A 17217-nucleotide genomic window follows, 5' to 3' on the forward strand; every position below is an offset into this window, starting at 1 on the left:
GAGAATTGACAATGGCGAACATCAAGAGAGGTAGAAGCAGACCGAAGAAGTACATGACATGACACATCTTAAGCTTATCGAGGATATGATATTAGATAAAGAGTCTGGAGGTTATGGATTAAATTAGAAGGTTTGGCTGCGTTGTTGAGTGTTAGGCTTGGTGACCTCCTTTCTTATCTACGTTATTAACATCTAATTGTATTGCTCTTATTATTTTTGTATTTCCTTTTTCAAATTGCAGGGATATATATATATATCCATTAATTCAGTAGTCTTTAAAGCGGGCGCACAAAAGATGAGAGACGGATCCGGTTCCTCTCCCTTCCCTCCATTTTCTCTAAGTTCTTGCTTTTCTACCCGCAAGATGAAAGTTCGAATCTTATATTTCTTTAGGGAACTTCATCTCAAGAATGTTTCTTCTTCTTACCACCCCATTCATCAAACCTTGAGTTCAAATCAAGAAACTTTAGTGCATAATTCATCCATCCATATGTTATCATCATAATATTCAAGACTATCACTATAACCACTTCATGAAATTCAAGGTAACCAACTCATCTAATAGCCTTTAGCTTTCCTAACGTTTTTAAAAGCTAAAGTTCTCAAGGAATACTCTAAGAGACAAACCAAGACTTTTCATCTGATTATTGCATACAATAGATCCTTGACATCCCTCTATTTTTATAATCATAGGTAGAACGAGCATACCATAATCTTGTCAATAACGGACAATTATTTTCCCATCTAAAACTATCATTTAATGCTATCAACAACATGGACTTGAATCCCTCATGGGTCCTTGTATGGAAGCTAAATGATCGACAAGGTGTATACGATAGGTTGTCGACAACCTTGGTACCACCACATCATTCTATCATTCTATCTACTCATTGCATCGTATTGGCCAGATATGTTGTGTTGTGTAACTTGTTTATATTTAATACTATAAAAGCATATTAAATTTTCAAGAGCTATATTATAGAGCATGAATGCATGCAAACTATTGGATGGAGCTCCTCTCTATGTTTCTCAAATTCTTATTTAAATAGAATACATGTAACACAAGTTAGAATTAATGGTAATATTATTAAATTAAGGGCATATTGGAGGTGAGCCGAGTCCAATAGCGACGGCTAGTACTAATTTTTCTTTGTTCTTAACCTGTGTCTGTTATCCGTATTACCAAGTGATTTTCCAAACATGCCCTTAAAGTCTTTAACTATTCTTTCGAAGATTTGAGATGTATTTCTACATTTAAAAAAATATATAAATTAAAAAAGACTAATAGAGTCTCTTTGTCCGTCGCTTTTTTGTAATTTTAAAAGAGTGAAAAATCAAAAAAAGCGAAGGACGGTGTCGCGTTATTAAAAAAATGATAATTTAAAAATATCACAAAATGATGATGTCCACCGCTTTATTATGATGTTGTACGTTTGCTTTGTGAAAATCGTCGAGCAAAAAAGCGACGAACTGGACTGCATCGCTTTTCCGTCAATTTTGACCAATAAAGCAACACAATCCATCATTTTTTTCTGTCTTTTTCACTATTTTTTAGTAGCATATATATCATGTGAAAATTAAATTTTCTCATGAAATTTAAAATATTTCTAATTAAATATTATGTTCGATTAAAAAATATTTTTTATATTTATACACACATTTAATTTTAGACAATTATGTTAGAAAGTTTTTTATATATCTGAAACTTCATGCCAAGTCAAATAAAAATATATAAAATAAAATGAGCGTAATATATTGAGGCTTTTTTTTTTTTAGAATTAGCTTTAGGCCACATACTCCATTGAGCCGCCCCTAACTTGGAGTAGTTTTGTAGAAATGTCTTTGATCACCAGAATATTTAATACTATAAAAGCATATTAAATTGGATGCAATAGCTATATTATAGAACATGAATGCATGCAAACTATTGGATCGAGCTCCTTTCTAATTTTTCTCAAATTCTTATTTAAATTGAATACATGTAATATAAATTAAAATTATTGGTAATATAATTAAATTAGGGGCACATTGGAGGTGAGCCGAGTCCAATAGCGATGGCTAGTACTAATTTTTTTTTGTTTCTTAACCCGTGTTCATTATCCGTATTAGAGTTTGTCTATTTTGCATTCACACCACATAGAACCCTATTAAGAGGGAAGCGCTCTTTATCAAGAATTTTTCCATACTCAGAGCTCAAACCCAAGATCCATTTCCTTTGGTGGTGGCTAATACTAATTACTACTACAGTAGTACTACTTAATGCTTGCTTGACATTTTCAACATGCAACTATTCATGCATGACCAAATAATCAACATGAGCAGACAATAATTGACTAAGTTTATATATGCTACTAATCTAATATTTAAGTTGAAGTTATAATATCTAAATTGTTTCAATTGCAACAGTAGTATAAATACCCGTGGTTAGATGGTTAGTAGCACATCAAGCGTGCTTGGTCACAACTAAGTCCCTATTCAATTGTTTTATTTGGGACGGAAAGAAAAAGATTTGCCTTTTGCGGGAAGAATCGCTCGAAATCTTAAGAATTATAAACTACTTAATTAATTTATATGGCTTCCAAAAAAAGGCACCCCTCAATTGCCCATTTCCTATCACTGAATCTCGTCTTGTTTGCTCTTGTAAGTGGAACCAATGACACTGGAAATTGCGGAGGACAACAAACGTGCTCAATAGATACTTTGAAACTTGGTGTGTGTGCTAATATACTTAATTTGGTGAATGTAATAGTCGAGTCTCCACCAACTTATGGGATTTATGTAAATCATACATTTTATTCTTATCAAACATTTTAGGAATTCTTTATTTTTAAAATAATTAAACTCAATTTACAACGAATAAAGTACTTGATCCGCCTTCAAATTTAATTTGTAAAGCCAAATTAAAACAGTTGACTATAACCCAAAATTAATAGGTTTATCAGTAAATAAAAGCTTTACATATCAAGATAGACACTTAATTATAACCTTATATTTCAAATTCAACAAATAAGATTAATTAAAAATACAACTACTAACGAATTATATATCAAAATATAGTTAAATAACATAATTAAAACAAAACACAATGTAACAAAGAAAAAATAAAAGAAAAGGGGCAAATCTTGATTACTCCTATACGGATAGTAAAGGAGTCCTAGAATCTGAAGAAATCCAAAGAACACGTATTAAATTATAAGAGTTTCAAGATCAAAGCTATAATTTTTTTCAATTTAAAATACTAAATACAGTATTAGAGTTTAAACCTGTTGCAGATAATTAAAATTTAATAGTTTTACTGTAATTTATTTAAATTTTAAGTATTGGAATAATAATTAGGCAAAATGATCTAATGAACCCTTATATTTGTACGGGTTTGTATTATGGACCCTTCTACTTAACTCTTTATCAATTGAACCCTTAAACTCAATCAAAAGAAGATTTTTAAACGCCTCCTAGCATGTGTGTCGTTCACTGTCTCTTAAACAGATGACATGTCAAATCCGCGTCGTTGAAATAAATAACATGTTATCAATATATTCATTAACTATTTTTTTAAAATTATTAATTAAAAATATTAAATAATAGGTTAAATAATCTTTTAACTCAATATTTTTAATTAAATAAATATTTTTTTAACTCCACACAGTTGATAACCTAAGCACCCGCCATTTTCCTCCTCTTCTCCTCTCCCCTTCCCATCGTGAAACAGCCATCGCCACAAAGTACAACAAATTTGTAGAAAAATAATTACAAAAATACAAAAAAGGCCACTGTGATAAGCAGGCATGTTGACGGGGAGGAGCTTGCTTTGTGCAAACTCCCCCTTATATAATAAGAGAATATATAATATATAAGAAAACATATAGGTGAGTGGGGGTGAATTTACGGGGGCCATAGGTATTTGTTAGAATTTTTTGGTAAAAAAAATATAATATATATATATATATATAGAGAGAGAGAGAGAGAGTTTGGCATTGTTTGGGAGGCAAAACCACTTGCCTTGAAAAAAATTATTTTTTTTGTAAAATCATAGTGTTTGGCTGATCAGTAAAATTACTTCCAATTGGAAAACATAATCAGTTTTTTTGTTATTAGAAAAAAGCTAAAAATTTCTACTTCATAAAAAAAACCGAAGCAGAAAATTATTTTCTTCAAGATCAAACTATCCTTTCCATATACATTTACCAATATATATCTTATATTTATTTTCTTGGTGAATTTTCGTATGTAGTCATTTAATTTGTGGAATGTTTTTAAGTTTATTTTGCTTGATATTTTTAATAATATTTAAATTATTATGTTAATATTATATTAATAGTTAATATATTTTTTATTTATCTTTATATAATATTGATTGAAAATTATATGTATATCTATGTAGGTGGATGAAGGTAGTTCTGTACCATTTTCAATAGTTCAAGGGTATTTTAGACCATTTTCCATACTTTTAATATAGTATAGATGGTTATACACTTCAACATGGTATCATAGCAGACATAAGTCGTGTGATCGAATCTCACCGCTATCCATATCACCAAGAATTTCCACGTGTTTGGCCGATGAAAAGAAAATCAGACCCGCACATAAGGGCGGCGTGTTGAGAATACAATTAAATAATAAAAGTATGATCTCTCCAACATATTAAGTTTTTTTAAATAAGATCGATAGTCACACACCTCAACACATTGGAGGTGAGCCGAGTCCAATCGTAGCTAGCTAGTACTCCCTCTATCCCTATTTACTTGTCAAATTTTGACCAAGCACACTTTTTACGAAAATAATGATTGATATATTGATCTTATCATTTTACCATATGATAGGGTGCCAAACATATATCTAACATTCATGCATTACCAATTAATCAACAGCAGACAATAGTTGACTTTGCATATGCTACTAATCTAGTATTTAATTTGAAGTAATAATATCTATCATACATTTACTATTAAGTGCAACAGTTGGCCTTGTTATAATTTAGTATAAATACCCATCGTCAGAAGTTAGTAACACATCATCTTGAAAGTTATAAACTCCTTAATTAATATATATTCTCTACATTTGAGCATGGCTTCCAAAACAAGTCACCCCTCAATTGCCCTTTTCCTATCATTGAATCTCGTCTTGTTTGCTCTTGTAAGTGGAACCAATGATACTGGAAATCGGGAGGACAACAAACGTGCTCAATAGATACTTTGAAACTTGGTGTGTGTGCTAATATACTTCATTTGGTGAATGTAGTAGTCGGGTCTCCACCAACTATGCCATGCTGCAGTTTGATCCAGGGACTGACGAACCTAGAGGCCGCGGTTTGCTTGTGCACAGCCATAAGAGCAAATGTGCTGGGAATTAATTTGAATGTACCACTCTCTCTAAGCCTCATACTAAACAGTTGTGGAAAGAATCCTCCTACTGGCTTCACTTGTTAAACTACCCTCTACTTTGCCTCATTATGCTTAATTGCCAATCGGTTAATAAATAAATAAATGTCTCGTCGTGCTTATGAAATTATGCACGTACGAACCTTTTTCAATAATTTAAATAAGTGAACTTTGCATATGCAAGTTCCTCAACCTGTTTCTGATCTTCTCAATAAATAAAACTAGTCTTTATTACCTCTCCATGCTCTTCGTATAATTAAATTGATACTATTATAAACTCTATTTTTGAAGAAGCCATTGGTGTCCTGCTTAGATATTTTTTTATTTTATTGTTTAATATCATTTAAATAGCATTTATCATGTGTAATAATGCTTAATTTTCAACTGCCCTACTATTAACACGTGTTATTTATCAGCATATTTTATGTTATTATTTAAAAACTATGTCTAATAGGAGTTTAGTTTTAGCATGCCTATGCTATTATAATAACTTGATGCCATACCTCTAATAATTTAACCTCATTTAGCATCCTTCATATGGGATCGAATAAGCTCATCATAGCAGCCATTTAGATATTGCACCATGTCAATTACTAAATTTGTTAAATTATATGTTTAATTATTATTTTGTGCTAGCATGTAATTTAGTTTCTGCATTAAAATATTTTGTCTTACTATTGTCACCATATCCGGTATCATCATTAGTTATATGTCATGACTTACTGGTACAATTCAGACCATCGTGACTCGTTTGGCATCCACACTAATCCCTTAATGGGAGATCCAACTACCAATCCAAAATTTAACCCAACACCATTTATAAAATCAAGTTATCAAATAAATATTAAGGGAGCACTTTAGAAACAACTAGAAATTGAGTTTCCATAAACTCAATCAATAGTCAAAATAGTTTAGACTACTAAACAATTGAGCCCCCATAAACTCAACTCACTAGTTAAAATAATTATGCAAAAATAAACCCCTAAGAAATGCAAGTCTTAGTACCAAAACTCTAATGTCTAAAATAAAGGAGATGCAACCCTCAAAGGTGGTAAAGTTAACCCCATTTGATCTTCCAAATCTGTGTTCGAGTCTCTCCCAAATCCCATTGGTTGTTTTGGAATAGATAACACTATCTCCAATATCTTTTGCCAAGGAGTTTAGTATCCAATATATCACCATGTTATTGCAACATTCCCATTGCTCATAGTCAGCAGCATCCAGATCTGGGACTTTGCAAGAGTCATTGATAAATCCAAGCTTTTTCTTGGCTGATAATGCAATCAGTATGGACCTTCTCCAACCTGGGTAACCTCTTCCGTAAAAAACAACACTGATTAGGGTCATTCCAAGAGAGTCTAAAGGGTGAATGTAATATGGGTGATTGAAGTTAATGGTGTTTCCACCATTTCTAGAATTTGAGACATTTACACTGGTGCCAGTGTTAATAGTGTTGCTGCTATTGTCTCCAATTACTGTGGATGAAAATTGATTGATGAGAAAAGATCAGAAACGAGTCACTACTATGATACCATAAAAGAATTGTAACAAAAAGAAGCTTTGTGAAATTTTTTGATTATCTATTCAATCTCCAAACTCTGTATTTGTACAAGAACTTTTAATAAAAGTAAAATAAAAAGACAATAAATTACTTATCCACTTGTCACTTTCTTATTTGTACAATATATAATAGAAAAATATTCCCTACATGCAAGTCACGTGAGTGAAGCTTTCTTGTGTTTCTTCTTTTCTCCGGTTGTCCCTTGATCAAATGGACAAGATTGTTTATCAGGTAATTTGATCAAGGGTTGCGATCCTTCCACTTCACTAAGAGACAAAGTCTTGATAAACATAGACCTTATTGAACTTTTGATCTCTTGTGTCTGAAAGAACTCTCTTATTCTCTTCGACATCTTCCTTTGTTCGATCTTCATTGCTTCGTTTATTTATGGAAGCCGACTCTGTGTAAATGTAAATAAATAAAGATATTTATATTAGGATAAGGTAGAAGTGATCTTGTGATGGATAAGATAAAGAAAACCAAAGGTGAGATGAATTGGGCATGTGAAAAAAAGAAGTGTAGATGCCCCAGTAAGGAGGTATGAGAGAATTGACAATGGCGAACATCAAGAGAGGTAGAAGCAGACCGAAGAATTACATGACATGACACATCTTAAGCTTATCGAGGATATGATCTTAGATAAGAGAGTCTGGAGGTTATGGATTAAATTAGAAGGTTTTGCTGCGTAGTTGAGTGTTAGGCTTGGTGACCTCCTTTCTTATCAACGGTATTAACATCTAATTGTATTGCTCTTATTATTTTTGTATTTCCTTTTTCAAATTGCAGGGATATATATATATCCACTAATTTAGTAGTCTTTAAAGCGGGCGCACAAAAGATGAGAGACGGATCCGGCTCCTCTCCCTTCCCTCCATTTTCTCTAAGTTCTTGCTTGGATTTGAGACACATGGCATAGATAAAAATCAATGGCTAAGATTTAATAAATTAAAATAATATTCTAATTATGATTTAGATAATTATTATTTCATAAGAAAAATAATAATATCATAATCATAAATCATAAAATTATAATATCTTGTCCATAACTTATGAATTATTGTCTGCTGTTGATTAATTTCTCTAGTAACTAGTACTAGCCACTATATATTGGACTCGGCTCACCTTCTAATTGAATTATAATTTATATGGGGTACTAGACAAACAGGAGGAAAGGAACAATGGAATATAGCTATTGCAAAGTGAATTGCTTTTATGACTTCTATTAGCTAGCATTTAATATTACCGTGATCAAAGACTATTCCACAACTATTTACATTTTTTTTTTTTTATTTTATGTTTTCCATGTAAACAAAAAGAACACGACAAATTTTCTTTGTTGTTAGAATTTTTGGGTAATACAATCTTATTGTTGAAAATAATAGAAAGCTATAACTACTTACCTTCATTCACGATATAAAAAAATATTTTCTTACTTTTACTTTTCAATTTTAGCCTTTTTCTAATATTTTACCCATTACATTAAAATTACTTATTCCCAAATTGTCTGTCAAGATTTAAAATAAATACATATGAGTAAAAAAAAAAGCAACTATGCAATATCACACCAAAACCAATTATTACATAAAATATAACTTTTTATCATTATATAATGATTAATTTAATAATATAATAAAACAAAATATGAATAATAATTAAAATAAATACTAACAACATAATATAGAAAAATACGCAGCAGGTAACAACCATCCAACGAAGCTGTAAGACTAATGTAATGTAATTGGGTGAATTTTCAAGGTATAAAATCTTTTCAAATTCAATGAATATTAAATTCTCTAGAAGTCTAGATGCTTGACTATGCCTTCCTATAATCAAATTAGTTAAAAACATTGAATATGTGGGTAGGTTATTTCCCAACTCTTATTACAAAAGATAGGTGAGCAGGGTGAATTTAGGGGCGGTAATGTGTTTATTCGAAATTATCAATATAAAATTACACTATGTATAAAATATAAGTTTTATATATTTTAAATTCCTTAAATACAAGATTAGAAATTGATTCAGTCATTTAAAAGTTCAAACTTTACTTTAAGATTTCACTTTTAAATTTTAAACACTATATTTTATTTTAACCCGAAAATCTTAAGTCCACCATGATAAGAGAGTAGACTTCCTTTTTTATTTATTAAGCCACCATAATGGTGTAGGATAGTACGCTCCTAATGTATGTATTGATTAGAGCAAAGAAAAAATATAGCCGATACATTGAATATTTGTCTTATTCACCTTGAGTTACATCTTATTCACCTAGAGTTACATGAAGGATGAAAAGTTCATCCTTTTACAAAATATTCCCATACCTTTTAACTTGAGACTAAGCCATAGAAATGCATTCAAAATGGATACATATTAACCGAGAGAACTAACACTATCATAAGTTAATCGATCCTTATCCAGGGACATATTTATGGTATGAGGTGTAGATCGATTTTTGAAAACTTAAATAATTTTTTCTGGGACCTTATAATTATATTGAAAATTCAAGTAAGGCAAATTCATTTATGATAGTGACAGTTGATAACTCTAAAAAGAACTTGATTATTACCATCAAGGTATTGAAAAAGAGTTGTAGTTTCAAGACTTAATTAGTGCAACTCAAACTTATGATATTGACTTGGATAGTAACATGTTTGATGGAGATGATAAGTATAATATGATAGACATATTATTTGATAAGGTAGCCAAGGATGGAATCTCCCACCATCTCTCACCTGGATGCAACTTTTCCTTTCCTTGGAAGGAGTTTTTTCACAATTTTTTTAAATTGCAGCCTATTCCTAAATTATTGGTGGTATGTTGGCAAAAACCAAAGCAAGGACTCCTCAAGCTCAACACTGATGGAAGCTTCAACATAAGTAATGGAAAGGCTGGACTTGGTAGGGCACTCAGAGGTGAAGAGGGAAAGTTGATCATGGCTTTTTCAGTCCCGATAGAGTGTTTCAGTCACAATGAAACAGAGGCAAAAGCAACATGGTATGGTTGCAATGCAGAATGATTACACTAACCTCAACATCGAACTGGACTCTTGGAATGCTCAAAGATGGAAAGGCTAGCAGTTTCAAATTAAATAGAGTTATCGAAGATACTTCTACACTGCTTAGACAAGCAACAATCAGGTTTACTCATTGCTTTAGAGAAGTCAATCAACTTGCTGATTGGCTAGCAAAAATGGCTATGAACTCTCAGGCTAGCAATACATATCTCTCGTACGTACAACTTCCTAAGGGTGCGAAGGGACCTTTCCTCATGGATAAGAGACAAATTCTAAATATTAGATCAAAATTTGACAAAGCAAACTTTTACGTTAGCTAGACAAATTGATTGACAGTAGGAAATTGGGAAATAAGGTTTTGCTAATAGCTCAAGTTTTTGCAGGATAGTTTATATCCTTTGTGTTGTAATCTAAACCTTTTATGGAATGAAATACAACACTCCAAGGTGAACTAGGTATTTTTTTTAAAAAAGAAAAGAAAAAAGAAGTGGAAGCAACAAAAGCAAAAGGAAGATACATGAAAGGCAATATAGTTGGAATGGTAAGAAGAAGACTAAGGAATTTATTCCACAGAAAAAGTAAATTCATATGACAGTTTTAACAATAAGAAGATCCAATAATTCCAAAAAGAACACCAAAGCTTCTAAACCCACAACAAAATATGGAAATACCTTATAATAGGGTGGGATATATGTAGGAACGGCATAGAGTGGGTACTAAGAGATGGCAAGTCAACATCCTTTTGGTTTGATATTTGGCTGCCAAATGGTAAAACAATAAGGGAACAAATCTGGGAACCTCAAGACAAGAAGAACTAGATACCAAAGTAGGAGAAGTCACCCAGTAAAATAACTCTAGGAACCCACAATTGATATCATTTGAGCTTCCAAAAGATATCCTCCTTCTACTTAACTGTATTTACATAACTCATATCAAGGAAGATACAACTATATGGAAACTGAACCCCAGAGGACATTAACAACTTCTTTAGTATATAAGTTCCTAACTAACAACCATGGGAATGCATCCTCCGACAACTATAGTTGGATTTGATCCCTCAAATGCACAAATAAAATAAAATACTTCATATGGCTATGCCAACACGGTAGTCTACCTGCTAGGAAATACATGTATTCCATAGGAATAAACATTGACCAGGCATGTCATATATGCAACGAAACAGAGACTATAAAACATATTTTTATAGAATGTTACGTTGCAAAAAAATGTGGAAAGAATTAAAAGCTTTACACTTCATAAACCAATTTAGAAATAACCAAGGAAAAGATTGGCTAAAGAAAATAAGGAGCCGATAGGTACATACGAATCGAAACTTTATTAATTGGCAAGATTTATTCCCTTTCTTCTTATGAAGTATATGGCTAAAAAGAAATGAAAATTACCATCAGAACAAAAAAACCAACTTATGCATTAAAAAGACTCTTTATCAAGCTATTGAGTTCCACACCCTCACAGGAAGCACAACCATAAAGGAAAAATAATAATAAAACTCTTATCAGGTGGACACCTCCTATAAAAAGGATATAAACTTAATAGTGACGGATCCCAAAATAGAATCCTGACAGAAGTGGTACAGGGGGAGTCATTAGAGATACAAATGGAGAATGGATAGTGGGCTATATGGGCAACCTCCATATGATTAACACCATGAAAGCTGAACTAACAGCTCCTATGCAAGGACTCCAAATAGCTTTAGCAAAAGGATTATTTCCACTGGAAGTCCATGTTGATTGCAAGGACCTCTTCGCCTTTATTGAGAATTATCACCCATCTTATACAAACGTGTTACTTGATTGCAGTGATCTACTGCGCCGTCTGAGGAGACCCCCCCCCCCCCCCCCTAATTCATCACACCTTTAGGGAAGCAAATAGGGCGGCATATGCACTAGAAAGGGAGGGATAGAAGACTAACCAAGATAATTCCATTTTTTTGCTTGGAAGTTCCACCAGTGTTTGTTTCGAAAAAGTTGGATGCATACAAATGAGGAACTCTTTTTGTTAGGCTACAAAGGCCACTTCCCACTTCTACCAATTGTAATAGCTATGAAGATATTGTATCCCTCTATAACGCTACTAGCAGGCGTACACCTCTGTCTCTCCCATGTAATGATACATATTAACTATTAATATAAGTATTTTTTGTTACCAAAAAGATGTCATAACAAACGAGAATTACAACATTGTCTCAATTAGAGTACATATATATAGTACCAATTTAACTTTATGAAAACACATAGAGAAGTAATAAACACTTTAGTTTATAGGTTGCGGTTAGAACTACACCCGCCAAGATTAACACTCGATTTTTAACCTAGTTCAATCATCGATTATCGAATCACTGAACTTGGCTCCATCATTGAATCTGGCTCCATCAATGAACCATTAGACCTTGCTTTGATACCACTTGTTAGGACCAAAATAAGCAGGTGTAATGCGAAAGCTAGCAAATCAAACCTCGATAGACCATGAGTAAGAAGACAAATGAGAAATATACCAAAATAAATAAATTAACATGGTTCGGTCAATCGACCTACATCCACAAAGGAGATTAACAATCCACTATATAAACATGAGAGTACAAAATATAGAGACAAATAGCTTCAGCCAACTCACTCGGAATACATAGGAGGTTCACACAAGTGATAACGTATCAAGCTTGTGTCCCACAAATTCTCCCCCTAACCAAAACTCTCAAAGCCCGTAAGACTACATTGTGAATGCTAATTAAGTTAGAAGAAACAATTCTCTATTTTTAGAGTCCTAAACCTTTTCCTACAAGAAAAGGACTAGCCACTCCAAAATCTTTTCCTAAAAGGAAAACCTATAGGGTAAGAAAATCAAGGTAAATAAAACCCAACATGAAGATCATAAACATGTTCACACACGACAAAACTGAATAAAATATCCAAAAAATAATAATAATAACCTAACATGATTCCTAATCGGTACTTTGTTCATCATCATTATTACTCCCTCTGAAAGATTTCTAATCGATGCTTGGTCTGGCATCATACCTCAAAAAGAAAAATAGAAAAACAAGTCTTAGATATGTTATTCCATCTATTTTTTCTATTATCTCAGAGTATGAATGCTAATGTGTTCACGTGTAAATATGAAACTAAGAGATCCCTTCTCTATATAATTAAGTAAAAAATAAGTGCAACTTAAAATACTATCTCACAAGCCTGTTATGTGCAAATATGCATTCTTATAAAGCATTTTGTAAAGATTACACCTCTGATGATAAATAATTTAAAATTGCACAAAATAGAGGAGCAAAATAACTATAACACAACTATCCAAAATAAGCACAGAAAAATTGACAAATGTATGTAGAGTAATGAGTATTATGCAAGAACAATAAAAACTACTGAGAATGGACATTGAAGGAAAAAACACTAGTTTTTTACACTATGAGTTGATAATCTCCACAATATAACGAAGGAAATCTGTAGGAACTTAACTGATAATTCAAGAATGCAAAGCCTAGGAACACAATTTGACACTACCAACTTAAGTGAAGCTAGTAATTGCCCATTTTTCAGTTCATTTGAGTCTTTTCCTACAAGAAAGAAAGTAGCACAAGTAATAACACCAAATTGCATTAGCCACGGATAGCAATTTCCATATATATATGGGTGAATTTTAAACTTAAGTGGATATATTAGGTCTAATTAGACATTTACCAAAGGATATCAACAAGTGTAATTGAATGAAGGACCCTTTAAGTAACTTAACATAACTAATTATCTTGAATTTTACCTATTCTTTATAGTCATAAGAATCTCTTCGGATATGAGATTCTCTGTAACTTAGAAATCACGCAAGATATCTTTATGTCTAAAACAAGTGAGGAGGAAACTTAATAATCATGCAAGATAATAAGTTACAATAGAAAAGATAATCAGGAAAAAATAAATATTTATAACGGCCCTACCTGTGGAGGAGGTGGAAATAAGTGAGCAAACTCTTCAGGAAATCCCCTATGTTCTTTTGATATAAGCTAAGTAGCACATTAAATAGTAATTTCATACTCGTCATCTCTTACTACCACTCTGGAGTTGGAGCGCTAGTGCAAGATGGACTCACATTAACACATTTAAATCTCCTAGATGTCTGTTTGAATGTTATAGTTGGAACAACACCCAAGCCAATTATTCATTTTTATGGTTGTTGTAAGTCACAAGAAAATGGCCAAGTGCTAGACCTATTTTGATAGCTGATGGAGGTAAAATGCAACAATTATATGAGCAAATAATAAAACAAGAATAGTAAAGCAGTTAAGCAATAACCAACACTTCTAAACTCAACTTTGTTTCCACTATAATTATAGCAATAAGAAAACCAGCTAAACCAAGTGACATATACAAAAGCTGATAGAAATTCTTAAGCCCATCCTCTTGCTTAGTAACCTTCATAGTAGTCCTAATAACTTGGAGTAACACACATGAAACCTTCGGAGTATTCCCAATAGGTATATCGTATTCATCACATTCTACAATTATCCTCAATCCATTTTTCAAGTAATGGACATCCCTAACCTTCAATCTAACCATTTTTATTACTTTATGTTCATCTAAAACAAAATGAAGATCAAGTTCATGCTAGTTTCTCAGAAGGTTAAAAATAACTTTACTCGTAATAGGACATCAAGTTGATAGGTAAATATTAGAGTATTTTAAACAAGTTGTGGTGAAAATTTAAATTACAGTAAAATATCATTTTTATGTACCTATAACATCGATATGCCAATCACAATTTTCTCCATTGTCTTTATATTTAATTGGTTGTGAAGAAACTCCAGCGGAAGTAGATGGCACAACATATTGTGAAGAGACTCCATCAGTTGAGGACCTTCATGAGTTCGAGACCAGCGGGATCTCCTCCCATGGAGTGGAGTGAGTTTGTAGTGCCTTTGAGGGTCGTTTCATCCCTTGGAGTGTACAAGAGGAGAGCCGTATGAGGTTTGAGAGTTTGTTGCAGGGTAGCATGTCAGTCGCAGATTACGAGGCTCGATTCTGTCAGTTGTCGAGACATGCCTCTGCTTTGATTTCAGGTGAGCCTGAGCGGATTCGCAGATTTGTCAGGGTTTGCTCCCACTATCCATAGTTATGTGTTTAGATCATCTCGAGAGGGTGCTTCATTCCAGACTATAGTGAGTGCAGCCAGAGAGGCTAAGTTGCTTGAGCGGGATGATTTTAGTGGGCCCAAGAGGGTCTGTACAGGTGGTCAGTATTCGGGTACCTCGTCAGGAGGTAAGGGCCCACACAGGGGAGGCGGGTCATTCCTGCGTCAGAGGCCAGTACATGCTTCATTACCAGCTATTGAGGGTGGGCCAGCAGCTCGGGGTCCTCCAGGTTCGGGTAGATGTGGTTATAGCATTACTTTGGGTTCTTCACAGTCAGGATCCACACCGAGGTCTTGTTATGGTTGCGGTGATCCAGGCCACTTGATTCGTCAGTGTCCACATCAGACTCAGTCTGGACCACACCGTACTGTCTCCGCGGTCCCAGAGAGAGATTCAGCACCTCCAGCTAGAGGTCGGGGTCGGGGACCGGCATCTGGTAGAGGCGGACGAGCTTCGGGTAGAGGTGCTAGTGGCGCCTCAGGTTCACAGAGTGTGGGCAGAGGTGCCCAATGTTATGCTTTTCCTATGAGGCCCGATGCTGAGGCTTCTGATGCAGTTATCACAGGTATCGTCTCAGTTTGTCATCGGCCTGCTTCCGTGTTATTTGATCCTGGTTCTACATTCTCATATGTGTCTACATATTTTTCTTCCGGCCTTGAGTTGACTTGTGATCGTATGTCTGTGCCTATTAGAGTCTCTACACCCGTAGGTGAACCCTTAGTGGTGAATCGAGTATATCGATCTTGTCTTGTTGTTTTATCGGGGTATGAGACTTGGGTGGATATGATTCTTCTTGATATGTTAGACTTTGATGTCATATTGGGCATGGATTGGCTTTCCCCCTATCATGCGCTTCTTGATTGTTATGCTAAGACTGCCACCTTAGCTATTCCGGGTATTCCTAGAGTGGAGTGGAGAGGGACTAGTGGTTCGTATCCCAACAGGGTCATATCTCATATTCGGGCTCAGAGGATGATTGATCGGGGTTGTTTATCTTATTTGGCCTTTATTCGAGATGTTGGAGTTGAGTCACCGGCCATGGAGTCTATTCCGGTGGTTCAGGAGTTCCCTGATGTGTTTCCCGAGGATCTACCTAGTGTTCCTCTTGTTCGTGATATTGACTTCTCTATTGACTTTGAGTCGGGCACCAAGCCTATATCTATTCCACCTTATCGTATGGCTCCAGCTGAGTTGAAGGAGTTGAAGGATCAGATTCAGGACTTATTGAGTAAATGATTCATACGCCCTAGTGTGTCGCCTTGGGGTGCACCGGTCTTATTTGTGAAGAAGAAAGATGGGTCGATGAGGATGTGTATTGACTATAGACAGTTGAACAAGGTAACGGTGAAGAACAAATATCCCCTTCCCCGTATTGATGACTTGTTTGATCAGCTTCAGGGGGCAGCCTTGTTCTCTAAGATCGACTTGAGATCTGGGTATCATTAGTTGAGGATTAAGCCTTCAGATGTGGCGAAGACAGCTTTTCGCACACGATATGGTCATTATGAGTTTTTGGTGATGTCATTTGGGCTCACCAATGCCCCTGCGACGTTCATGGAGTTGATGAATGGAGTGTTTCGCCCATACTTTGATTCCTTCGTGATTGTGTTTATTGATGACATCTTGGTATATTCCAAGACCAAGGCGGATCATGTTTGTCATTTGAGGGCCGTGCTACAGAAGTTGAGAGATGAGAAGTTATATGCCAAATTGTCTAAGTTTGAGTTTTGGCTTGAGTCAGTGGCTTTCCTAGGGCACGTGGTGTCTAAGGATGGAGTTAGGGTTGATCCGGCCAAGATTGAGGCGGTTCAGGGTTGGACTAGACCTACATCACCTACTGAGATTCAGAGTTTTGTTGGCTTGGCGGGTTACTATCGGCATTTTGTTCAGGGATTCTCTACTATAGCTGCGCCGTTGACCAAATTGACTCAGCAGACGGTTCCTTTTCATTGGTCACCCGAGTGTGAGGCGAGCTTCCAAAGGCTCAAATCCCTATTGACTTCAGCACCTGTCTTGACTTTGCCAGAGGAGGGTGTTGGATTTACTGTTTATTGTGACGCTTCAGGTGTTAGACTTGGAGGTGTTTTGATGCAGAAGGGTAAGGTTGTAGCCTATGCCT

The 17217-nt window shown here is 34.4% G+C and overlaps 1 pseudogene; it reads left to right on the top strand.

Annotated features, from left to right (window-relative positions):
• Positions 1-2571: 2571 nt before the first annotated feature.
• On the top strand, positions 2572-5426 carry LOC125835863 (putative lipid-binding protein AIR1; annotated as a pseudogene).
• Positions 5427-17217: the final 11791 nt, after the last annotated feature.

The sequence above is a fragment of the Solanum verrucosum genome, unplaced genomic scaffold (genome assembly GCF_900185275.1).
Source record: "Solanum verrucosum unplaced genomic scaffold, falcon-dt-bn FXZP01001031.1, whole genome shotgun sequence".
Lineage (NCBI taxonomy): Eukaryota > Viridiplantae > Streptophyta > Magnoliopsida > Solanales > Solanaceae > Solanum > Solanum verrucosum.